Raw genomic sequence first — 26,756 nt, 5'->3', positions numbered from 1 at the left:
ACCTGAGCCAAAGGCAAAGGCTTTAACCCACTGAGCCAACCAGGTGCCCCTGTTTTCCTAATTTTATTTTAGGATTGTTCATTGCTGCTGTAGAGAGGTACATGTGATTTCTGTGTGCCAATCATTCACCTGAAACTTTGCTTAACTTCATCAATTGACTGAATAGTTGTTGTTATTTTTTTTTCCGATTGGGAAGTTTATGTAAGGTTTGTCAATTTTATTGCTCTTTCCAGGACACCCATTTTCACTGATACTCTGTATTGATTTGGAATTCTCATTTTTATATTTTCTCTATTCTTTATGATTTCCTACTACTTGCTATAGGTTTTGCTTGCTTTTCTTTTTCTTACTTGTTAATGTGGAAAGGCTGGATTGGTTTGAATTATTTCTCTTCTTTCTTTGTTTTTTTTGAGTACTATACATTTTCCTTAATCACTCTTTAGCTGGATTCTGGTACGTTGCATTTTCTTCTCATTCATGGTGAAATGCTCTTGATTTTGTTTGTGACTTCCTCTTTTGCCCTATGTGTTTTTGAGTTCATGTCTCTCTCAGTTTCCCCAGTTTTCTTTTCTCATCAAACACCCATTGAATTCTACTGTTGTTAGAATATGTACTTGGTATGGTTTCCTCCATAAGTGTATTAAGGCATTCCACTTCTCCGATGCCTGCCTTTAGGGTCCTCTGGCCAAAGCTTGAGGCTCTCATTGCTTTGGTCTCCTGGCTACCTGTGAACTCAGGATGGGATGTGGGCTGTGTTGAAAGAGGACAGGGAGAGGAATATCTCCAAGGTTGGTGCCCTTTGGAGGGCCAATGTTCCACTGAATGTAGAAAGAAGTTCCCCTCTCTGAGTTTGGGCTCCTAGTGGCCCTTGACCAGCCACCACCTCTGGGATTGTCCGAGGGCCAGGGTACGAGAGAATGGAGGGGAAAAAGAAAGAAGGCGGCAAAGGAAGCTCAGGGCACTGCTATACTTCCTGAGGATTAGGAGTTCCAAATTTTTTTGACTTTGAGCCAGAGCCAGCAGCTTCTCTGAGAGCTCTGTACTTGTGCTTCCACAGGTCACATGTGGGTTTCCAGCTACATTGTGTCCAGGCTGGGACACTGGAAGGAAAATAGTGAACTCTGCACCACTGGAGGGCCTTTAAATCCTGGTCTTCTTCCCCAATCTGCCCAGCACTGTTTTCTTCTGAATGTCCTCCAGATTTTATAATTAGATGTAGTGGGAAAGAGAGTTGAAATTTTATTCCATCTTATCCAGAACTGCTACTTGAAGTGGATTTTAGAAACCAGAAATATAAGAGAAATACAGATTAATGTGAATCCACTCTTTGTACTGGAAAGTTAATTAAAACCACTGCTGCTAGTGGGGTAGCCATGTTATCTCATCTACAAAGGATAGCGTCATTACCCTCCTCTAAATTGTATGCCAGGGCCTATCTTTATCTAATTATGCTTTATTTCAAAGAAATTATTCATGTTCATTGACATCTCCAGGTGCTCTAAGACTAGGTTGCATAAATAAACAAATGATTCTCGGATGTGCTCCCCTTTTAAAGATGTTTAATAACTCAAATATTCCAGGATCCTGCTAATTCTACAGCTGAGGTCCTTCAGGGATTATCTGAAACCCACAGTCTTGGATGTTAACTTGCATTTTTGACAAGGCAGTTGATGTAAATGCCAAGTCCAAAAAAGTTAATTAAAAGATGAGTGATTGCATCATTAGATGGACATGTATTGATATTCCTTACTGATTTCTTTTTTTTTTCAAAGATTTTATTTATTTATTTGACAGAGAGAGAGATCACAAGTAGGTAAAGAGACAGGCAGAGAGAGGGGGAAGGCAGGCTCCCTACTGAGCAGAGAGTCTGATGTGGGGCTCAATTCCAGGACCCTGACATCATGACCTGAGCCAAAGTCGGAGGCTTAACCCAGTGAGCCACCCAGGTGCCCCTCTCTATTGATTTCCTTAGGAGGTGCTCTAGCAAGACACAGAAAGTATTAAGAGAACAGAGAATCTCTGTTCACTGAAATGCAGAGTTCATGCAAATGGTCATGTTGATTCCATCAGCATGAGGTATTTGGTTGCAGGAATGGGTCAGGAAGTGCTTGCCAGATATCTTTTTCCCAACTTGATTTAGTTTCAGTTGCTTAAGCTCATTGGGGATATAGAGTTCAAAGGGAGAAGTTAGGCCTTGGGGGAAATGTGGATACAGAAAGGGAGTTTCAGATTTAAAAAAAGGAAAAAAAGACTCTTAATCTCACAAAACAAACTGAGGGTTGCTGGGGGGAGGGGGACTGGGAGAAGGGGATGGGATTATGGACATTGGGGAGGGTATGTGCTTTGGTGAGTGCTGTGAAGTGTGTAAACCTGGTGATTGACAGACCTGTACTCCTGGGGATAAAAATATATGTTTTTAAAAATAAAATTTAAAAAAAAAAAGGACATCTGGCTTGGTTGGGAAGGGGAGAGGCTACATGGCAGGCAGAAATGCTTCAAACTGTGCCCCAACCTCAGAGACAGTGGTTATGTGATGTCCCATGGATGTAGGCCCCACCCCAAACCTAGTTCAGAAACAGCAAGAGGGCTTTAGATCTGAAGGTTCAATGGGAACTGGCAGGTGGTGTCTCTGCTCTCAGCCATCTCTGTCCCCCCCCCCTCAACTCCACAGGTGAGACTTGACTTCTAGAAAAAGCTACAGTAGGAGTGTGCCATAAAAATGCCTTTTGTATTCCCCCAACCAAGTGGAGATAAAATTAAGTTGATTTAAAGATTCTGAGACATAAAATATTTCTGGCACACCCAGGTTTCCATTGTCAGAAGAGAAGTGTTGACTGTTCTAGCCCTGGAACCAGCAGCCTGCTTCAGAGTGAAAACAGGAAAAATCTGCTTATTGTGGAGAAAATTTGGGGCTGAAATCCATAGCCACGTGGAGCTGGAGTGGACAAGGAGACATCAGACAGGAATCATTGCAGCTCCAAGAGCACATCTCCCAGACATCTGTTCTCTGCCTCTCTCTGACCCGAGTCCAGCATGGGTCACTGGAGTCTCTCTGTATTAACTCGATGCTACTTACACATTCCCTTCCTGATGTTTTTTTGTTTTTCTTCTTCTTCTTTTTTTTTTAATTTTTTTGTAGGATTGTTACCTATGCTTCTGCAAAAGGTGTGTCTGGACCAATTCCATGATAGAAAACTAGTTCACATTTTGCCCAGAGCAATGTAATCAAGGTTGTTCCACTTCCAGCCCTAAGTGAGATGCATTTTCCTCCTCTTGTCAGATGTTTTTGTCATTATTCAAGCCAATTTTCTGCCATCAGCCTAAACTACTACTTGCTGCAGTCTCTTCACCCCACAGAGAAATCCCTTTTACCACTGTCTCCTGATAACCTAGAGTCCTTGACTTCTAACAAGAATAAGGTGACTCATTAAACTAATCCATTGCCTTTCAGAATGAACATGACCATATCAGACAAATTTTACGTCTCCTCCTGGAAATCATGCCTAAAGAACAAGGAGAACTTTAAAACCCCATAAACTCCATTTTCAGGAAAACCATAAAACAGATGCAGTCAACAGTCTTCACATCCACAGACTGATAACCAGCCAGGATGGAGCAGAACTAACCTGTAGGATGGAGGAAGTGGGAAGTGAGGGTGGCTGGTAGTGGCTGAGGAGTGTACCAGCTAGCCTACAAATCCTAAGATGAAGGGTTCACCCTGAAAAGGGGCAGACACAGGCACAGGCAAGGAAGAGTGCTGTTCTTGTGTGAGCCACAAAATCACAGGAGGCAGGTCTGTAAAGAATGGAGCTGGTGTTTATGAGAAGGAGCCCAACTCTGGCAGGGGAGAAGGAAAACCCATCCCAGTTGATGAATTAATTCTGCCATCTCTCAAGGACTTCCTGCTGACTGTCCTCCCAAATTCTTCCTTTCCTTTTTCCAGGTTAATGGAGTTTCAGCCAGGGCAGGGCCTCCAATGTGGTGACTATACTCCCAGGAACACTTTCACTTTAATGTTGTCATGTGACTATTAGAAGCCAATTAGGTTGTCAGCAGAAGTGACTCTCCCAGCCTCCCTTGCAGCACCTGTGGGCACGTGACTCTTAGGGGTCAATGGAAAGTGAGCAGAAGGGAAATCCCATATGTGGTCATGTGGCTAATAGGGGCCAATGGAAAATTATCAGAGGAGAAGTGTCTCTGGTCTGGTGTGAAAGCAAACTGCTTATCCAGGATACCTGCACGTTCCAGAGTGTTTTCCAGAGTCTGGGATGCAGGTGTGGTAGCAATGGTGTTTCTAGTGTGTTCGTTGTAGGTAGGAGGGAAGGAACCTGGGTCTGGGGGTGACTTCATGTAGTGTGGGGTGCCCTGTCACTGCCCGAAGGGTGAACTGTGGGACAGTGGTGTGGGAGATGAGGGTCTGACCTGTGTAAGCTGTCGGGTTTCTACATTCGTAACCTGCAGGCTCTCTTCACACCCTTACATAAATGTACCCCCAGAAGTGAGGAGTGGCTATCCTGGAGGATGAGGGAATGCCAGTGAGGGCACCCATGGGACTCCTCCTCTAGCCCTCTGGGTGTTAGTCAGACCCTCCCAGTGCACACCTTAGTAAAGCACAGGAGGGCCTGTGTCAGGAAGCTCAGTGTCCCAAGTCCAGGCCCCTCCTCACTCTTCACCCCAGAATTTGGTGACTCTGGAATCCTCCCACTATACAGTTGTCAGTTAACTTCTAAAGTTTGTCTCAGCAACAACCCCACAGTGAGCTTATTGGGCATGTCCCCTGCCTCTAATCTTTTCCTTGTATTTCACAGGGCTCACCGAGGGCTTATCAGGTTTCCTGGCTTTATGGGAGACCCATCCTCTCTGAACATGACTGAGTCTAGCTCACTGTGGAAACACAGCAGGGGCTCCTGAACGATGTTCTTTCTCATCTCACCAGTGAGGCCCTGGGCTGCTGCAGGTAGGATATTGAGGTTTGGGGAATCTTGCAGACTTGTGCTCGATGTGCATCCAAATGTGTGTTCACTGACTTTCTAAAAACCTCAAACTTACATGACTGTGAAAATGGTTTCTATCTCGAGGGTGCCCTCACTTCAGAGAACAGGCCCTCCTGTGCTTAACTAAAGTGAGCGGCCTGTGGCCCACAAGTGATGTTTAAAGCAGGTTATCTTTTTTTGGTCCCATTACAAAACTTTACCCAAAACATCAGTGTATAAAGACACAAAATCAGGCCTTAATGTGGTGGTTGCAAGATGGTTCTGAACCCATAGGGACCACGTTCCCCCTTCCTCAGCTAGTCTCTGGAGTCATAACCAGCCTCATTCAACTGTAAGTTATGGAGGTCCCAGCTGCTCTGTGGTCTCCGAGGGCCCACTTCATCCTGTCCCACTGAGCAGAAGCCCTAAGCCAACTGCTGACACAATGGTGGGGATGAATCTCACAAACATTTTGCCAGTGAAAGAAGCTGGGCACAATAATGTGACAGTGTTTTATTCCATGGATGCAAAATTCTAGAACAGATGTATCTGTAGTGACAGGAAGCAAATCAGTAACTATTTCTGGGGACTGACTGGGGAGGGGACATGAAATAACAATCTGCATAATAGAAAAGTCTGTATCTCACTAGAGGTTTGGCTTACACAGGAGTTTGCACTCATCAACACTCATCAGATCATAATGCTTAAGACTGGTACATTTCACTTTATGAAAATAATACCTAGGAGGAGTCAAGATGCCGGAGAAGTAGCAAGCTGAGACTGCTTCAGCTAGCCGGAGATCAGCTAGATACCTTATCTAAAGATTGCAAACACCTGAAAATCCATCGGCAGATCGAAGAGAAGAAGAACAGCAATTCTGGAAACAGAAAAACAACCACTTTCTGAAAGGTAGGACCGGCGGAGAAGTGAATCCAAAGCGACGGGAAGATAGACCCCGGGGGGAGGGGCCGGCTCCCGGCAAGCAGCGGAGCAACCGTGCACAAAATCAGGACTTTTAAAAGTCTCTTCTGCTTAGGGACATCGCTCCAGAGGCTAAACCGGGTGAAGCCCACGCGGGGTCAGCGTGGCCTCAGGTCCCGCAGGGTCACAGAAGGATCGGGGGTGTCTGAGTGTCGCAGAGCTTGTGGGTATTGGAACGGGAAAGCCGGCTACAGAGACAGAGCCGACAGTAAGCTCGCAGCTCGGTGTTACCTTGAACCGGTCGCAAGCTCGGTGAGCTCGGAGTAACTGGGCGCTGTTCTCTGAGGGCGCACTGAGGAGTGGGGCCCTGGGCTCTCGGCTCCTCCGGGCCGGAGACCAGGAGGCCGCCATTTGTATTCCTGTCCTTTGGAACTCTACGGAAAGCGCTCAGGGAACAAAAGCTCCTGAAAGCAAACCTGAGCGGATTACTCACCCTGGCCCCGGGTAAGTGTGGTGTAATTCCGCCGGGGCAAAGACACTTGAGAATCACTACAACAGGCCCCTCCCCCAGAAGATCAATAAGAAATCCAGCCGAGACCAAGTTCACCTACCAAGGAGTGCGGTTTCAATACCAAGGAGAGCAGCAGAATTCCAGAGGAGGAGAAAGCCAAGCACGGAACTCATGGCTTTTTTCCTGTGATTTTTTTTAGACTTGCAGTTAATTTAATTTTTTCTTTTTCATTTTTTTTTTCTCGCCTTCGGGTAAATTTTTTTTTAACTGTTACCTTTTTCTTTTTTAACGATTTTTTACTAGTTTATCTAATATATATTTTTTTTCTTTTTTACATTTTTCTTAGGTGTATTCTTTTTTAAAAAATTCTTTTCTTTTCTTTTCTTTTTTTCTTTTTGTTTTTTTTTTTTCTTTCTCCCCACTCACGATTTTGGATCTCCTCTAATTTGGTTAAAGCATATTTTCCTGGGGTTGTTGCCACCCTTTTAGTATTTTACTTGCCCCTTCATTTACTCTTATCTGGACAAAATGACAAGACGTAAAAATTCAACACAAAAAAAAGAACAAGAGGCAGTACCGAAGGCTAGGGACCTAATCAATACAGACATCAGTAATATGTCAGATCTAGAATTCAGAATGACAATTCTCAAGGTTCTAGCTGGGCTCGAAAAAGGAATGGAAGATATTAGAGAAACCCTCTCGAGAGATATAAAAGCCCTTTCTGGAGAAATAAAAGAACTAAAATCTAACCAAGGTGAAATCAAAAAAGCTATTAATAAGGTGCAATCAAAAATGGAGGCTCTCACTGCTAGGATAAATGAGGCAGAAGAAAGAATTAGTGATATAGAAGACCAAATGACAGAGAATAAAGAAGCTGAGCAAAAGAGGGACAAACAGCTACTGGACCACGAGGGGAGAATTCGAGAGATAAGTGACACCATAAGACGAAACAACATTAGAATAATTGGGATTCCAGAAGAACAAGAAAGAGAGAGGGGAGCAGAAGGTATACTGGAGAGAATTATTGGGGAGAATTTCCCCAATATGGCAAAGGGAACGAGCATCAAAATTCAGGAGGTTCAGAGAATGCCCCTCAAAATCAATAAGCATAGGCCCACACCCCGTCACCTAATAGTAAAATTTACAAGTCTCAGTGACAAAGAGAAAATCCTGAAAGCAGCCCGGGAAAAGAAGTCTGTAACATACAATGGTAAAAATATTAGATTGGCAGCTGACGTATCCACAGAGACCTGGCAGGCCAGAAAGAGCTGGCATGATATTTTCAGAGCACTAAACGAGAAAAACATGCAGCCAAGAATACTATATCCAGCTAGGCTATCATTGAAAATAGAAGGAGAGATTAAAAGCTTCCAGGACAAACAACAACTGAAAGAATTTGCAAATACCAAACCAGCTCTACAGGAAATCTTGAAAGGAGTCCTCTAAGCAAAGAGAGAGCCAACAAGTGGTAGATCAGAAAGGAACAGAGACCATATACATTAACAGTCACCTTACAGGCAATACAATGGCACTAAATTCATATCTCTCAATAGTTACCCTGAATGTGAATGGGCTAAATGCCCCTGTCAAAAGACACAGGGTATCAGAATGGATAAAAAAAACAAAACCCATCTATATGTTGCCTCCAGGAAACTCATTTTAAGCCCGAAGACACCTCCAGATTTAAAGTGAGGGGGTGGAAAAGAATTTACCATGCTAATGGACATCAGAAGAAAGCAGGAGTGGCAATCCTTATATCAGATCAATTAGATTTTAAGCCAAAGACTATAATAAGAGATGAGGAAGGACACTGTATCATACTCAAAGGGTCTGCCCAACAAGAAGATTTAACAATTTTAAATATCTATGCCCCCAACGTGGGAGCAGCCAACTATATAAACCAATTAATAAGAAAATCAAAGAAACACATCAACAATAATACAATAATAGTAGGGGACTTTAACACTCAGCTCACTGAAATGGACAGATCATCCAAGCAAAAGATCAGCAAGGAAATAAAGGCCTTAAATGACACACTGGACCAGATGGACATCACAGATATATTAAGAATACTGCATCCCAAAGCAACAGAATACACATTCTTCTCTAGTGCACATGGAATATTCTCCAGAATAGATCACATCCTCGGTCTGAAATCAAAACTCAACCGGTATCAAAAGATTGGGATCATTCCCTGCATATTTTCAGACCACAATGCTCTAAAGCTAGAACTCAACCACAAAAGGAAGTTTGGAAAGAACCCAAATACATGGAGACTAAACAGTATCCTTCTAAAGAATGAATGGGTCAACCGGGAAATTAAAGAAGAATTGAAAAAAATCATGGAAACAAATGATAATGAAAATACAACGGTTCAAAATCTGTGGGACACAACAAAGGCAGTCCTGAGAGGAAAATATACAGCGGTACAAGCCTTTCTCAAGAAACAAGAAAGGTCTCAGGTACACAACCTAACCCTACACCTAAAGGAGCTGGAGAAAGAACAAGAAAGAAACCCTAAGCCCAGCAGGAGAAGAGAAATCATAAAGATCAGAGCAGAAATCAATGAAATAGAAACCAAAAAAACAATAGAACAAATCAACGAAACTAGGAGCTGGTTCTTTGAAAGAATTAATAAAATTGATAAACCCCTGGCCCGACTTATCAAAAAGAAAAGATAAAGGACCCAAATAAATAAAATCATGAATGAAAGAGGAGAGATCACAACTAACACCAAAGAAATACAAACTATTATAAGAACATACTATGAGCAACTCTACGGCAATAACTTTGACAATCTGGAAAAAAGGAAGCATTCCTAGAAACATATAAACTACCACAACTGAACCAGGAAGAAATAGAAAGCCTGAACAGACCCATAACCAGTAAGGAGATTGAAACAGTCATTAAAAATCTCCAAACAAACAAAAGCCCGGGGCCAGATGGCTTCCCGGGGGAATTCTACCAAACATTTAAAGAAGAACTAATTCCTATTCTCCTGAAACTGTTCCAAAAAATAGAAATGGAAGGAAAACTTCCAAACTCATTTTATGAGGCCAGCATCACCTTGATCCCAAAACCAGACAAGGATCCCACCAAAAAAGAGAGCTATAGACCGATATCCTTGATGAACACAGATGCGAAAATACTCAACAAAATACTAGCCAATAGGATTCAACAGTACATTAAAAAGATTATTCACCACGACCAAGTGGGATTTATTCCAGGGCTGCAAGGTTGGTTCAACATCCGCAAATCAGTCAATGTGATACAACACATCAATAAAAGAAAGAACAAGAACCATATGATACTCTCAAAAGATGCTGAAAAAGCATTTGACAAAGTACAACAGCCCTTCCTGATCAAAACTCTTCAAAGTGTAGGGATAGAGGGCACATACCTCAATATCATCAAAGCCATCTATGAAAAACCCACCACAAATATCATTCTCAATGGAGAAAAACTGAAAGCTTTTCCGCTAAGGTCAGGAACACGGCAGGGATGTCCATTATCACCACTGCTATTCAACATCGTACTAGAGGTCCTAGCCTCAGCAATCAGACAACAAAAGGAAATTAAAGGCATCCAAATCGGCAAAGAAGAAGTCAAATTATCACTCTTCGCAGATGATATGATACTATATGTGGAAAACCCAAAGGACTCCACTCCAAAACTGCTAGAACTTATACAGGAATTCAGTAAAGTGTCAGGATATAAAATCAATGCACAGAAATCAGTTGCATTTCTCTACACCAACAGCAAGACAGAAGAAAGAGATATTAAGGAGTCAATCCCATTTACAATTGCATCCAAAACCATAAGATACCTAGGAATAAACCTAACCAAAGAGACACAGAATCTATACTCAGAAAACTATAAAGTACTCATGAAAGAAATTGAGGAAGACACAAAGAAATGGAAAAATGTTCCATGCTCCTGGATTGGAAGAATAAATATTGTGAATGTCTATGCTACCTAAAGCAATCTACACATTTAATGCAATTCCTATCAAAGTACCATCCATCTTTTTCAAAGAAATGGAACAAATAATTCTAAAATTTATATGGAACCAGAAAAGACCTCGAATAGCCAAAGGGATATTGAAAAAGAAAGCCAACGTTGGTGGCATCACAATTCCGGACTTCAAGCTCTATTACAAAGCTGTCTTCATCAAGACAGCATGGTACTGGCACAAAAACAGACACATAGATCAATGGAACAGAATAGAGAGCCCAGAAATAGACCCTCAAATCTATGGTCAACTAATCTTCAACAAAGCAGGAAAGAATGTCCAATGGAAAAAAGACAGCCTCTTCAATAAATGGTGCTGGGAAAATTGGACAGCCACATGCAGAAAAATGAAATTGGACCATTTCCTTACACCACACACAAAATTAGACTCAAAATGGATGAAGGACCTCAATGTACGAAAAGAATCCATCAAAATCCTTGAGGAGAACACGGGCAACAACCTCTTCGACCTCTGCCGCAGCAACATCTTCCTAGGAACAACGCAAAAGGCAAGGGAAGCAAGGGAAAAAATGAACTACTGGGACTTCATGAAGATCAAAAGCTTTTGCACAGCAAAGGAAACAGTTAACAAAATCAAAAGACAACTGACAGAATGGGAGAAGATATTTGCAAACGACATATCAGATAAAGGACTAGTGTCCAGAATCTATAAAGAACTTAGCAAACTCAACACCCAAAGAACAAATAATCCAATCAAGAAATGGGCAGAAGACATGAACAGACATTTCTGCAAAGAAGACATCCAGATGGCGAACAGACACATGAAAAAGTGCTCCATATCACTCGGCATCAGGGAAATACAAATCAAAACCACAATGAGATATCACCTCACACCAGTCAGAATGGCTAAAATCAACAAGTCAGGAAATGACAGATGCTGGCGAGGATGCGGAGAAAGGGGAACCCTCCTATACTGTTGGTGGGAATGCAAGCTGGTGCAGCCACTCTGGAAAACAGCATGGAGGTTCCTCAAAATGTTGAAAATAGAACTGCCCTATGACCCAGCAATTGCACTATTGGGTATTTACCCTAAAGATACAAATGTAGTGATCCAAAGGGACACATGCACCCGAATGTTTATAGCAGCAATGTCCACAATAGCCAAACTATGGAAAGAACCTAGATGTCCATCAGCAGATGAATGGATCAAGAAGATGTGGTATATATACACAATGGAATACTATGCAGCCATCAAAAGAAATGAAATCTTGCCATTTGCGACAACATGGATGGAACTAGAGCGTATCATGCTTAGCGAAATAAGTCAAGCAGAGAAAGACAACTATCATATGATCTCCCTGATATGAGGAAGTGGTGATGCAACATGGAGGCTTAAGTGGGTAGAAGAAGAATAAATGAAACAAGATGGGATTGGGAGGGAGACAAACCATAAGTGACTCTTAATCTCACAAAACAAACTGAGGGTTGCCAGGGGGAGATGGTTTGGGAGAAGGGGGTGGGATTATGGACATTGGGGAGGGTATGTGATTTGGTGAGTGCTGTGAAGTGTGTAAACCTGGTGATTTACAGACCTGTACCCCTGGGGATAAAAATATATGTTTATAAAAAATAAAAAATTAAAAATAAAGAAAATAATACCTAAAAAGAAAGAAAGAAAGAAAGAAACTAACAATCAGAGAAGATGGGGTGTGTAAGTGACCTGTTGTAGCCACGCAGGAGGGTGGGGGGCTCTACTGAGAGTTAGCCTATTCAGGCAGGCTGGAGCCAGCCATGGAGCAATGACTAGGTCATACTGTTTTGCCAAGAAATGGGTTGCACTGAAAGTCTCAGTGTTAGAGTGTGCTGTGACCATAACTGTGTTTGAAGAGAGTGATTATTTTGTCACCATCTCAGGTGGACACATCCCAGATTATCAGCCATTTGTGTACCTTCCATGGTAAGGGATTGTTCACATCTGCTCAGTGGGGAGAGATCACCCAGTCCCTGGATATTCAGGGGCTGAGCAAAGATCTAATCTCAGGAGAAAAAGAGAAAGTATGTATTGCTGAGATTTTGGAGGTCAGGGGATTCTCAAAAACGACCAGCATGGCACCAGGGGAATTGGAGAGGGATGGGCAGAGGGCTACCTGGTCCTCCCAGGTCACACCTCCTGCACAACTACCCTTCTTGTCATTCCAACACAGTAAAGCGAGAGCAATTTTGCTTCTGGAAACAAAGTAACTATTTTTGCATTGGGAGACAAATACCTGCAAACTGGGATTTTCCATTGACCTTCTGAACTGAAGTCCTCCGGGTTTAGTGGGTATGAAGTATTAGAAGCTGTATTCTAATCATGTGTTTGCCCCGGGTATGGATAGGGGAGAGGTGAATAAGTCTAGTGCAGAGGTGGAGGGTACATGTTATCACATGTCCCCATGGGACAGGAGCTCTGTATGATATTTTCTCGTATGTCCCTTTACAGCAGTGATGATCAGATTCTCATCAGAGGTTGCATCAACACACCTAGATCTGGAGTATCAGGTTTAAACACCTGAATGTTCCCTCTCCATTGTCCAGAGTCACAGTGTAGGGGCTGTGTTTGGAGCTTTGGTATCACTACCATGGTGACCCCTAAGTTTCTGCTGCTCCTCTTCAGGAGGAGGTGACCTGGGGTCTGGGATCATGAAGAGCTTCCCCGTGGGGGAGTGACACTTGCACATGGCAGTTGAAAGGGGGCACTTCCAGGGGGTGGGGAGAGTAGAGGACTCTGGCCTCGCTGAGCCCACCTGTTTCCCACCACCTCCCAGTAGGATGGCAGGACCATCACAAGTTACTCCAGGGCTACTAGGACAGGCTGGCAGGGGGGCAGTCCCATATAAGCCCTGAAGATCTGCTCGGTACCAGAAGTTTCCCAACCAGGTTAGGCACTGGAGAGGTTCCTTGGGCCTGGGAAGCTGCCCTTCTAAGTAAGTTTTGTTTTTTTGTATACCGAAAGCCTTCCCATAACCTTCCTGGACAAGGTCAAATTAGGATCTCGGGCAGGTTATACCCGTGAAGGGATCCTTAACAGGTCATTTTGTTCTTATAGATTTTCAGGGCTTTTGTTTATTTTGCTTCAATCCATGCCATCCACAAAATCATGGTTTGTGTACTCATGGAATATTTTGGCATTAGGACAAGATGGTGGTAATGGTTGTCCATGATACACTGGAATCTTGTGCAATAAAATATCATCTAAATTATTTAAAAGGCAGTGATGATTGTGTTTTATATTATAAATTATATGGGCAAGATTTGGATCTCATATTTCTTGGAATGTTCTTACTAACATAGCTCCCCTGTAATAAATGTAACTCCAAATTAGGCACCAGCCAGGCGGTAAAGGCACATTTGAGTCATTCCACGATACCCTAAACTTTTGGTTAAGATTATCTTTAGAATTGGTAAATATGGTGCTGCTGGCTGGTTTATTCCTTCTAATTTGGTAGCACAGGAAGTGATTAACAATACCTTGTGAGGTCCTTTCTCTTCTGGTTGTGGAGATTTTTAAATTTGTTTCTCTTCAAATATACATAATCACTTGGTATTTGTTCATCCTCTCTTCTACTTCATTTGGGCTTTCCTTGGGACAGGAGTCGGGAATTGTTACTCAGCACAGTGTTCATGGTTTTGACACACACAAATCCACTTAGTAGGGCTGACATGTTTGATAGTACTAACTGATTGAAGTGAGTTACATTGCTTTGTTACTAAATGTAGTGTTCAGCATTTCTCAGAACGCTTCACCGTGGTATATATTTGTTGTGAACTATGGCCAATGTCCGAACTCCTGTCTCAGTTACAAAATAAAAAGAAAAATTCCTTGTGAGGTATTTACCGAGTTATTTCTGTTGGGAATGTCTGGGTAAGTGTTTTCTACCTTGCTTTGGGATCAGTGTTTCCTCAGTGTTAATATTTTCTTGTTCACTAAGGAATAACAGATACCTAAGGACATTCCTTTCCTCATTACACCAAGAGGATATATTCTTCAGTGGGAATCCTGCCAGGTCCTTCATGTGTTGGCTCCATGAGGAATGGGATTCCTATATGGATTTCATTGGCATTCAGCAGCAGCAATGATGCAGGGTGTCCCAGGCGGTCCCTGCACCTTCGCTCCTGCATGAGGGATGACGTGCACTCTGAGATTGTAGTGGGAGCTCAGGCCAGAGACCCACCTGAAGCTTCTATCCAGGTGGTTGAAGACAGATCAGTTCTGGCTGAAGGATCTGCCTCATTGATTGGAGACACGGGGTTTGTACTGTGTGGTTTCTGTGGTGGTGAGATAGATGTGTGCTCTGGATAAAGGTGGTACCCGAATGATGACAGATGCAGGTTTCTCTGCTCAGAGTTGTCTGGTGTCTCCAAATGTGAGAGCTGTATGTAAAGGCCCTCCCATTGACCACATTTTTCAGGGTTTCCACCAGTGTGGATTCTCAGATGCTGGCTAAGGGTATAGCTGGACTAAATGCTTTCCCTTGTAGATGTCATTCAGTCCGTTTATTTCCATGTGAATGTGCCCATGGCCTCAAAGGGATGCATGTTGCTGAGAGCTCTTGTTCAGCAATCCCACCACATGGCTTCTACCCCGTGTGAGGTCATTGGTGAGAATAGGAGAGGAGTTCTCTGGATGAAGGATCTTCCACCTTTGTTCTTTGTTCTGTTGCTAACGTGTCTCTCCGGTGCATTTGGTGTGTACAAATGTGAGTGCTGCCCTTGAATTTTCCCCCCGTGTGTATCATGACTTGTTTCCTCAGACGGGTGAGTTCCCTCATGTCTCCTGAGGTTAGAGCCCCAACTAAAGGCTCTCCCATACTGGGGAGATGTATGTGGTGTGATCCAGTGTAAACAAGCTCTGATGTCACTTGAATTGGGACACATGGCAGAAGGTTCCTCTTCCCTGTGAGTTAGCACACATGCCATGAGGTGAGGAATGTGAGAAATCTTCCTCCTGTGCCCCAGCATTGGCTGGGTTCCTGTGCATGTGAACCCTCTGCTAATGGCCAGGACAGGAAAGGCTGTGGAAGGATTGCTCACTCATGTTCCTTCCTCCCTGACTCGACAGGAATTCCAGCCTCCTCCTTCAGGTATAGTCTCTGTGTAAAACTTTGTATTCCACTTCTAGTCGCATGCAGTGTTACTTTCCTGAATTCAGATAGATCTTTCTACATGGTAGCCTCACACCCATGTCAAATTCTGATTAAACTTTGGATGTTTATGTTTGAAAGACTATATAGGTGAGCTGTGCTGAAGCCAGTGGCTTTTCTAGAAACTCAGGTGATGGCTTGACTAGAGGTGAATATCAGTCCAATATTGAAACTATTCAATTTTTTTGGTTGCCCAGCCCTTATGCTCACTCTCTTTGAAGACAGGAAATGGTGATGAATTCACAGCCTATCCCATGTCCAGCTGTAGTGTGGAAGAACAGTGTTCATTGCTGTGAAGCTTACTGTTAACCTGATGAGAAGTGGATCTTTCATGACGCACCCTTGTAGATGGTATTTCATCCTTAAAAAAAAAAAAAAAAGATTTTATTTATTTATTTGACAGTCAGAGATCACAAATAGACAGAGAGGCAGACAGGGTGGGTGGGAAGCAGGCTCCCCACTGATCAGAGAACCTGATGTGGGGCTCAATCCCAGGACCCTGAAATCATGACCTTAGCTGAAAGCAGAGGCTTTAACCCACTGAGCCACCCAGGCACCCCTATTTCATCCTTTTTAATAGGGAACATATTGCAATGAGCACTTGAGTGTTACACACAAACAATAAATCATGGAACTGTACATCAATAAGTAATGAAGTACTGTACAGTGGCTCACATAACATAAAATAAGAAAGAAGAAGAAAGGAAGGAAGGCAGAAATAAAGAAGCAAGGAAGGAAGGAAGAGGCAATGAGGAAGCGTGGGGAGTGAGTCTGGAAAAAAAAATGGGAGAAGAGAAACAGGTAGAGAGGCATTAGGAGAAGGAAAATGTGGTGAAAGCTGTGAGGCAAATATTCGAGAATTAAAATTTGACCTTGATCACAAAGAAAAGAAATGGAGTCATCTACCAAGGGTCAAAAACGTGATAGGACATTGGTGATTAGAACCTATTGACAAGGCAAAATGTGAGAAAAAGAATGTGAGGATGGGATGCTGCGGGAGATTAAGATGGAGAAACTTAAACTTAACAAAAGCGAGGTACTGAAAGAGGTGCCATGTCACAGTTTCAGCCCAAGAGTCACAAAAGTGTCCTGTCCTCAGAGGCCACAGAATGTGCAGCAGGTTAGGTGGATAGAGACAGATGATTTGAAAGAAATGGGGCGGTGTTGTAGGGGTATTTACACAAGGGACTTACAGGAGAGAAGACTGATGTAGAAAAGACATTAGGGTTCAAGGATGATGGCCAAGAATTCTTAAGAAATCTTTGTTGCAAAAATGTGATTTTATTACAGCACAAGGACAGGTCCTGTGGGTAGAAAGATGCTACACTGGGGTCCTGAGGGGTGGTGGATTCTCTACTCTGGAGTTGGAGGAGGGAAGGAAAACGGAGGTTTTGCAACCTTGTTCCTGTATGAAAGAAAACACACAGGATACTGGGGGCTTTGTTCTTGTCAAGCAAAGGTGGTTTTTCCTTCTAGGAAGACATTACTAGGAAGATAGTTGGGAGCTTCCTGGAGGAATGTTACCTTCCTCCTCTAACGGTTCCTTCTGAATGAGCTGCAGGTTTGAAAAGAAATAACGTTTTATTGAAATTTCTTTCTGCCTCAGCTTCCCTCAGGGTTGTGGAGGGGAGGGAGATGTTAGGGCTTCAGGAAATGGAGTTACAGGTCTCTGGAGTTAGCCTATTGATACGCAAGCCTCTTCCTTGGCGATCACTAGGACATTTGTAAACTGAGGGAGACCCAGATCTTGCAGGGTTTGATCTCTGTTTGTGATGAATCTTTTTTTTTCCTTTCCTTAGCTTTAGGGAAGCCAGGAGTGCCTGAAGAATGTCACCCATATCACGTTGGGGGACAGTGTGGTGTGCCAGCTCCTGCTTTATCCTCAGCTAGTCTTCTCCTCTCTCCTCATGTCCCCCTGAACAGTTTAGACACTTCAGTCTTTAAATCCTTGAAGGAGAAAGGTCTCATCTTCTGTAACTTCCTCCTGCTGAATAGAGGCATAGAGCCGGCCCTACCTTTGGGTCAGCCCTGGTCACCTGGGGGCCTCTCTGTGTAAGAGCTGTGAAATGAAGAGGCCACTGAGTGCAGGAGATAACTTCTGTTCAGATATACCTGAGAAGAAAGGACCATCTGTCCTCTGGAAGTTAGTGCAGCAAAGGATTGCCAGCACCAGCTGGAGAGACAGAGGAGAAAACAACAAAACAGGGCTAGAAGAAGAAAAAGGAGAAGCCCCAAGAGTCCTTTAATAGTGGATGAGAATCCTCTTCCAAGCCAAGAGTTGAGCCAATCCTTACAGAGAGGAATCATTGTAAGATGGATTTGAGCAGTGGCATTTGTTAGGAACTCAGAAATATCTTCGTGTTGATGGGGAATATACGCACAGCATTCTGTCATTAGATTAGCAGAAGCTTCACCTTGTGCAGCAGTTACAAAATCTAAAGCCTTTGTGTTTTGTAGAACTGCTTTATGCATTGGAGTCATTCCCGTATTTAATAGAGAAATCCTGTTTGGGGTTATGTTCAGGGCCTTGAGTGTGTACTCAGTAAGGACTTCCCCATGCCACATGACATTCTCCAGTCCCAAAGAGGGAACAAAATGGATGCTAGGTGGCCATACCAATGAAACAGAGCACACATGCACCATTGCTTGAAATGTGGAAGGTTGGCTGGGTTGGTGATGGCTTTAATAATGCGCCCATGCATCTAGGCCCAACCCAAGAATTGGGTGGCCTCTGGAGCCTGGGGGAAGCCATGGCCAAAGGTTAGAGATACATTGCCATTGGGTCAGGAGCCTGCCATGTAATCCTGGGCCTCATTGAACTGCAGCCAGAATTTCAAGGGCTACTCATGTTTGGAGGGTCATTCTTTGAAATCTGGTCTACTCAATATCCTCTGAAGAGTTATGCTCCAGGGCGCCTGGGTGGCTCCGTGGGTTAAAGCCTCTGCCTTTGGCTTGGGTCATGATCCCAGGGTCCTGGGATCAAGCCCCACATCAGGCTCTTTGCTCAGCAGGGAGCCTACTTCCTCCTCTCTCTCTGCCTGCCTCTCTGCCTACTTGTGATCTCTGTCGGTCAAATAAATAAAATCTTTAAAAAAAAAAAAGTTACGCTCCATAGACATATAATGGTTAGGTCCAGGCCTAAGATTAGCTGGATTTAATGTTGGACAGGTTTCAGTTATTATTTCAGGCATATCTATAAGCAGAACCTTGTACTTAATAAGTTGGCCTCCTATCATTTATTGGTTGCCTTTGGTCTGTAAGATAGTCTGTACCTGATGTGAAGTCTGTACAGTCAGGGAGTGTCCCAGAGGGAACATTGAGGTTCCTTAAACCAGGAGGGAAGCTCTATGATTAGATAAAGCCTTCGTTTGCCACTGTACCTCAGTAGGTGTAGCTTCTAGGATCAATATGACTGTGAGGGATGAAACCATTAAGAAGACATTTTTGTTTAAGGATCCAACCCAATATCCTAATTACAAGCAGTCACTGGCAAGTGGGAGAAAACTTATCAGTAGATAAAGGCACCCCATCTGCCTCATCCAATCCAGTCACAAAGAGAGTGGGCTCATCCATTATCTCCATAAGTCCATAGTGATCCCTGGGGAGTGGCATATGCTCTGACATTGAGGGACTGATTTCATCATCCCAGGCACATAGAATTGGGCAAGGTTTTGGTTGAATTCTACAGTTGTGGGGGAATCTGTCCCATTTCCCACTTGTCCAACTACTACCCATGGCATTCTGTTATTATCCCCAAAGAATAAGAAGCAAGGGGGTTGCATATATATGAGCTTACACTGTAATTTTTCTGAAGTTTCACCTCAAGTTGTCTAGCTTAGGTAAACAACACATACTGAAAGACAACTAGAACTAGAATATATAATCCACAAATGTGAATTCTTGAAACATACTTTTTCTCTTTAAAAGAACACTCAGTGGTGCATGGGTGGCTCAGTTGTTTAAGCAGCTCTCTTTGACTCAGGTCATGATCCCAGGGCCCTGTGATCAAGCCCCACATCTAGCTCCGTGCTCAGCAGAGAGCCTGCTCTCTGGCTCCCTCTGCCTGCTGCCTTGCCTACTTGTGCTCTCTATCTCTCTGTCAAATAAATAAACAAAATCTTTAAAAAAATAAAAGAATGCTCATTTCCAGAGATAGCCAATTCTGGACTAATTTATTTGAAAAACAAGTCCAGTTTTAATATATTTGGACTAATTATTGACTTAAGCTCAGCAAGCATAGTGATGGATCATGTTGAGTTTTTACAATCTTTTCTGCTGGAATTTTTCTAAGGAATCTCTTGATGCAACTTTTCATTGTTTCTCTAGGCCAGAGGCCAGGGAAAGTGCTTACCATCAGACATGCCTGTGATACCTGTAGATTTGGGCAGATTCCTCTTCCTGAGGTCCCTAATATATCCTGAGGTTCGGCACCTGCCAGGAAGTGACATTCTTTACTCACCTTGTAAGGCTGTGGGGAACTCTGGAAGCAAGGGGTCAGGCCAACATTCCCAAGGGACTTGATGGCTGCAGGTCTTCCGAAAGTCAGCCTTAGTTCCTTAAAACCCTTTGGTTCCATCTGAGTCTCTGCATATCTCTCTCCAATAGGGCAGTCCAGTCCAAGCCTTGGTAAAATCACCCATATTTCCAGTGATGCCCTGTTACAAGAAGAGATTCTTTTTGAATATAGGCAAATGATGAGGATTGACATGGAATAACAAATACTTCATGAGACCTTTTGAATCTGAGGGTTCAGATAGAGCAAAACGTGAAATGCTTACAGAAGAATATTGGATCCCATTTCTGTAAGTCCTAGATCTCTAGCCTTCCAGTACTTCAGACCCAAGTTTTTCCCAAGGTGCAGTGTGGTGCTTGGGGCCCCAGTTCCTCTGCTGTGGTGTCTGGGTGCTCGAGAGGTCGAGTTCAGATTAGAGACAGCCTCTCCTCCCTATACCTATTGCTGCTGCAAAACACACAGGCTGAGGTGGGCTCATTTTGGTGGCCACTTCCAGTATTTGGCCCAGCATTGGTCACAGTCCTGTGCATGGAAGCGACAGCGACAGTTCAGGGGCTAGGCCACAGGGGAATACAGCTGGGGTGGCTGCTGCCCCTCGAGTATATTCCAGGGTGGTCACAGGGACCTGACAGTCCCGCTTGTCCTGCATCTGTCATGCTCTACATTCTTGATGGAGACTGGAGTGACAGCAGGAGGAGGAGTAGCCCATGCAGCAGACAAGGGAAAAGACTGGAAGGCTGCTGGGCCCCACAGTCTCAGGTGGGCCCTATCTTACAGAACAATGGACTGTTGAAGGCCTAGAGTTTTGCCACCTTCTCAGAGTGTCAGTCATCAGTAGTGACTGGAATCTCAGCTCTGAATGAGGTGGCCGACTTAGAGGATCTCCTTTTCTTGTCCCCAGGGCTCCCGTGCCATCTTGCAGCTGGATGCACAAAAACTTTTGTTGTCAAGACCTGCAAAGTTGAGGTACAGGAGAGCAGTTTCTCCAGGTGTGTTTCCTCTACTTTGTTTTCACGTGAACTCTTCCACTGTGACAATATAAGCTGGAGTTGGAGCCCCAGGGCCCTTCTGGGACACATTCTGTAAGGACCTCTGAAGAATCTGGAACATCAGGATCATGGGCAGAATGTTCTGTGGTGCAGCTGTGGGAGACAGCAGGTGGAGTTGTATGAGATTGCCTGGTGCATGTGGTCTGAGGAAGCTCTTACCAGAGGCCTGTGGGATATTGGTGGAGGTGTCTTCTGAGGTCTTGAGGTGGCCTTCAGGACCCATCTGTAGCATGAAGAAAGGAAAGTTTCCTATAGGCCCCCTGGGACTGAATGAAGGATACACTACCAGTCACTCGGGCCCCTTGCCTGACCATACTCCTCCGGGATTTCCGGGTCCCCTTCCTGCTGGACTGTCCCTTTCCCAGCCATTAACATGCCCATCTCAGTGGGGGGAGGGGAAGATTTGCACATGTGAGTGTTGCAGATGGTGTAGCAGAGATGACATGCTCCTGACTCCCATGGAAAGTGATTTAGACACTGTGGGCAGGCCGTGGGTGAGTTTGGAGCAGGCAGGGTGGCCTTCTCCTGATTGTGTTGCCTACATATCAAGGAGAATCAATTGAATATCAAACACACATGGCAAAATGGTGCCATGAGGGGATCCATTACATCGCACAAGGCTTTGTGGAAACTCAGGAGACCCAAGGAATGGGACAGCTTCTGAGTGATTGGAAATGCTACAAGTCTCAGTTGATACCAGGGCCTACTCTGTGCCCTCATGGATGCAGCACTGAGTCTGGTGAGCTGTCCTGCTCACATGAGCCCAGGGACCTTTCTTGTTCCCTCATTTCTCAGATGCCTGAAGTGGGAGATTAGGCCACCCCACCACTGTCTCATCCTGACTGGTAATGTTCTGGAGGAATCTCTCTGCTGAATTTTATAGGTTGGGAATCCAGGGCTGGGTGCTGCAGAGTGAGGGGATCAACAGCTAACAGTGCCCTTTTCTAGAAGAGCACAGTGTGTAGGCTGTCTGGGGTCCAGTCCCTCTAGGCAGCCACTGCCCTCCCTCCAAGTTCAGAAGCTACTGGAAGACATAGCCCAACCACCACAGGGAGTTGCACAGATCAGGTTGAGGTTCCCCATGGGATGTTCTCAGGGCATCCTAGTGCCTGCAAGGACTGTGACCTTCTCCTCATCTCCTCTTTGTGGTCAGCTTCTAGGGCAGCATCCCGGGTTTTGTGTGGTGCCCTGAACTGCCCACAACTAGGTCAGGGAAACGAGGGAGGACATGTTTGCATGTTTGCCTGCCCCTTTTCCTGCCCAACTCACCCCATTCCCAAGTCCTTCTCTTCTGATGGGCATACTGTTTCTCTTGTGGTTTCTCTCAAGTCAATTGAAGGGAAGCTTCTTGAGAGCCAAAGAGAAAAATAGAATTGGGCATGAGCACAGATTCCCAGGCAGGAGACATCCAGGGTGGATCCAGGGCCAGCCTTCCATCCTGAGGCCCCTCCAGAAGGGGGAGCTGTGCCCTGCTGACTCCCAGCCCTGCTCCCTGCTCTGCTGTCCAGGGCTGCTTCCCAGACTCAGTGGTGAGGGGACAGGGTGATGCTAGGAAAGGGGTGAAGAGGGCTACACAGGGGGTTCATGCAACAGTTCAGAATCAAAGCCTCATTGCCTGCAGGAGACCAGGGCCTCCGGGGTTGGCCTCGTAATAGCAGGAAATGGGGAGAGCTAGGAAGTGGGCCTTGTGGACAGCAAAGAGAGGAAGAACAAAGGATGGAAGGAGAAATGAATTACAAGCACAGTGTTGCTCCTTCCATCTGAATCCTCTTCATCCATGGATCCATCCTCAAGTGCAGAGAGCAGCGATGCCTGGGTAGACTTAAAAGACAACATAGGGAAGTTAATGGAGATAAGAACCTAAGGCCTGTTGTTCTGGAGATGATGGTCTCTGACTACAACTTGATGGGTCCGCAGCTCTGAGTCCTTCCTGTCCTTGGTCAATTTAGCTTGACAGGGTTGAAGTGCTTCTGTTGTCTCCCACCTACTTTTCTAACCTCAGGTTCTCACCTTGACCAGGAATGACATAGTGTCATCCTGCCTCTCCTGTAGTCATCAGTGCCCCATGAGTGTCTATGAAGTACTTTGCCATCCTCTGAATATCCTCTTCACCCTCCCTCACATTCTTCTCCTTGCCTAATGATGCTCCAGGTCCTTCCCCTGCCACACTCCAACAATCATATTGTCAAGTATGGGACAACTGAGGAAAGAGAGGAGAATCCTGGCTCCCACAGAATCAACCCCCTGATCCCTCTGTATTGGGAGCAGCTGTCATGGGTCTGGGATTGCTGGGGAACTGCAGGGAGAGATGGCCAATCACCTCTGTGTATCCCATGTCTGCCCAGTGACTGAGATGACCTTCCTAGGGACATGTTTCAGTCAAACACAATGTCCTATGTTTCCAGAAGTGTTACAGAGGTTGAATGGAGATGAAAGCACAGTAAATTATCCCAATTTCCCTCAACTGTTCACTGCAGCCCTGGAAAATGTCTAGTGGTGTGGTCACTGAAACACAGGGTGCCTTCCAGTATTCCTGCTGAGTCTTGCAGTGAATGGATGGGGCATGGGGTGTGTGTAGGGCCCTGGGCAGGCCTGAGGAATGTTTACAGGATTGGCATGGCTAAGGAGTGAGGAACATGGCCAGTGCTGTGTTCACTGTGAACATTACCCAATTGTATGTCCTTGCAGTGAAAATTTCAATGTCTGAGTTGGTATCTCAGTTTCACACTAAGAAGTTCCTTGGGAGGTATTTTCCCAGTGATTTTCTGATATGAGCGTCAGGGAAGAATTTCCTCCTTCCATTCGGATCAGTGTTTCCTCAATGTGAGAATGTCCTGCTTGATTAGGAATAAGGGATACCTGAAGACATTCCTTTCCTCATCACACCAATAGGATTCTCTTCTGTGTATCCTCCTTGGTCCTTCATGTGTTGGCTCCATGAGGAATGGGATTCCCACATGGATTTCATCAGCATTCAGCAGCAATGATTCAGGGTGTCCCAGGAGGTCCTTCATTGCTGTGTGAGGGATGATGCACACTCTGAGATTTTAGCAAGAGCTCAGGCCAGAACCCCAGTTGGATGCATTTGGATCTCCCATATGGATGCAGCACTAGTGTTTCTCCTCACCTGAGTTCTCTGGTAGATGGAAAGGGGCCACTTCTGGCAGAAGGCTTTGCATTATTGATTGGAGGCACAGGGTTTGTACTGTGTGATTTCTGTGGTGGCGAGAAAAGTGGGTACTCTGGGTAAAGGCAGTATGCCAGGGATGACAGAGACAGGTTTCTGTGCTCTGAGTTGTCTGGTGTCTCCAAAAGTGAGAGCTGTATCTAAAGTCTCTTCCACATTGACCAAAATTGTCAGGATTCCCACCGGTGTGGATCCTCAGATGCTGGCTAAGGGTATAGCTGGACTAAATACTTTCCCTTGTAGATGGCATTCAGTCCGTTTCTTTCCATGTGAATGTGCCCCATGGCCTCGAAGGGATGCATGTTGTTGAGAGCTCTTATTCAGCAATCCCACCACATGGATTCTACCCCATGTGAGGTCATTGGTGAGAATAGGAGAGGAGTTCTCTGGATGAAGGATCTTCCACCTTTGTTCTGTTGCTAACGTGTCTCTCCGGTGCATTTGGTGTGTACAAAGGTGAATGCTGCCCTTGAATTTTTCCCCCATGTGTATCATGACTCATTTTCTCATGAGGGTGAGTTCTCTCATGTCTCCTGAGGTTAGAGCTCCAACTAAAGGCTCTCCTGTACTGGGGAGATGTATGTGGTGCGATCCAGTGTAAACAAGCTCTGATGTCACTTGAATTGGGACACATGGCAGAAGGCTCTTCCACACTGGCTGTAAATGCAAGGTTTCTCTTCTCTGTGAATTAACACACATGCAGTGAAGTGAGGGACATGAGAAATCTTCCTCCAGTGCCCCAGCATTGGCTGGGTTCCTGTGCATTGTGAACCCTCTGCTAATGGCCAGGACAGGAAAGGCTGTGGAAGGATTGCTCACTCATGTTCCTTCCTCCCTGACTTGACAGGAGTTCCAGCCTCCTCCTCCAGGTATAGTCTCTGCGTAAAACTTTGCATTCCACTTCTAGTCGTGTGCGGTGTTACTTTCCTGAATTCAGATAGATCTTTCTACATGGTAGCCTCACACCCATGTCAAATTCTGATTAAATTTTGGATGTTTATGTCTGAAAGACTATATAGGCGAGCTGTGTTGAAGCCAGTGACTTTTACAGACACTCAGGTGATGGCTTGATTTGAGGCCCATTTCAGTCGAGAAATGAAACTATCCATATTTTGGTGGGACAACCCGTATACTCAGTGTCTCAGAAGACAGGAGGTTGTGGTGAATGCGTTGTATACCCCATGTCCAGCTGTAGTGTGGAAGGCCAGCGTTCATTACCGTGACGCTAACGTTGAGTTGAGGAGAAGCAGATCCTTCAAGATGCATCCATGTGGGTATCATTTCATCCTTTTTAAAAAGGAACGTATTGTTGTGAGCACTTAGATCTTAAACACAAAGAAGGAGTCATGGAACACTACATGAAAAACTATTGAAGTACTGTGTGGTGACTAACATAACAGAACAGAATAAAGAAAGCGGGAGGGAGGAAGGAATACAAAGAACAAAAAGACAATGAAGGAAAGGAAGGAAGGGAAGGAGTGAGGGTTTGAGAAAAAGGGAAAAGAGAAAGTGGTAGGCATTAGGGGCAAGAAAACTTTTGAAAGTTGTGAGACAAGCATCTGAGAGTTACGATTTGAGCTTGAGGACAAAGCAAAGAAATGGAGTCATCTACTGAGGAGCAGAAACATGTTATAGGGTATTGGTAATTAGAACCTATTGACCAGATAAACATGTGAGAGGAAGAAAGTGAGGATGGGATGCTGGGGAGATTAAGATTGGGAAACTCAACAAAGATGAGGAGTGAAAGAGGTGACATGCCACAGTTTCAATGCAAGAATCACAAAAGTGTCCTGTCCTCAGAGGACATGGAATGTGCAGTAGGTTAGGTGGATGGGGACGGATGAGTTGACAGAAATGGGACAGTGTTGCAGGGGTGTTTCCACAGTGGTCTTACAAGAGACAGGGCTGATGTAGGAAAACATTAGAGGTTAAAGACAATGGTCAGGAAAGAAGTCTTGCGGAGTCTTTGTTGCCAAAAGATGATTTTATAAAGCACGGGACATGTCCTGTGGGTAGAAAGCGTTGCTATGCTGGGGTTGTGATGGGTGGCTGACTCTTTTCTTTTTCCTTTCCTTCTTCCCCTCTTCACATCCCTCTGATCAGCTTAGACCCTTAAGTCATTAAGATTGTTAAAGAAGGTCCCATCTTCTGTAACTTCATTCAGCTGAATAGGGGTGTAGAGCTGTCCTTACCTGTTGGTCAGTACAGGTCATCTGAGGGCCTCTCTATGTGAACTGAAGAGGCCATTGAGTGTTGGAGTTGTGAAATGAAGAGGCCACTGAGTGTTGGAGAGGTCAAGAAAATGGGAGGTTTTGAAAGAACATTTCAGTATAAGAGAAGACACACAGGATACTGGAGGCTTTGCTCTTGTCAACTAAAGGTGGTTTTTCCTTCTAGGAAGGCATTACTAGGAAAATAGTTGGGAGCTTCCTGGAGGATTGCTACCT

At 44.5% G+C, this 26,756-nt stretch overlaps 1 long non-coding RNA gene across 3 annotated transcripts in view; it reads left to right on the top strand.

Annotated features, from left to right (window-relative positions):
- LOC101675561 overlaps positions 1 to 26,756 on the top strand; it is a 63,079-nt gene that overhangs the window by 12,266 nt on the left and 24,057 nt on the right. For all 3 annotated transcript variants that reach the window (XR_001181896.2, XR_001181897.2, XR_001181895.2), the window contains 2 exons: positions 4,809 to 4,957; positions 20,975 to 21,062. This is a non-coding gene — a long non-coding RNA (uncharacterized LOC101675561). The remainder of the gene's footprint in view (positions 1 to 4,808; positions 4,958 to 20,974; positions 21,063 to 26,756) is intronic.

Source organism: Mustela putorius, unplaced genomic scaffold (genome assembly GCF_011764305.1).
Source record: "Mustela putorius furo isolate JIRA1106 unplaced genomic scaffold, ASM1176430v1.1 tig00000081_pilon_pilon_pilon, whole genome shotgun sequence".
Taxonomy (NCBI): domain Eukaryota; kingdom Metazoa; phylum Chordata; class Mammalia; order Carnivora; family Mustelidae; genus Mustela; species Mustela putorius.
This window is presented reverse-complemented; position numbering and strand designations above follow the sequence as displayed.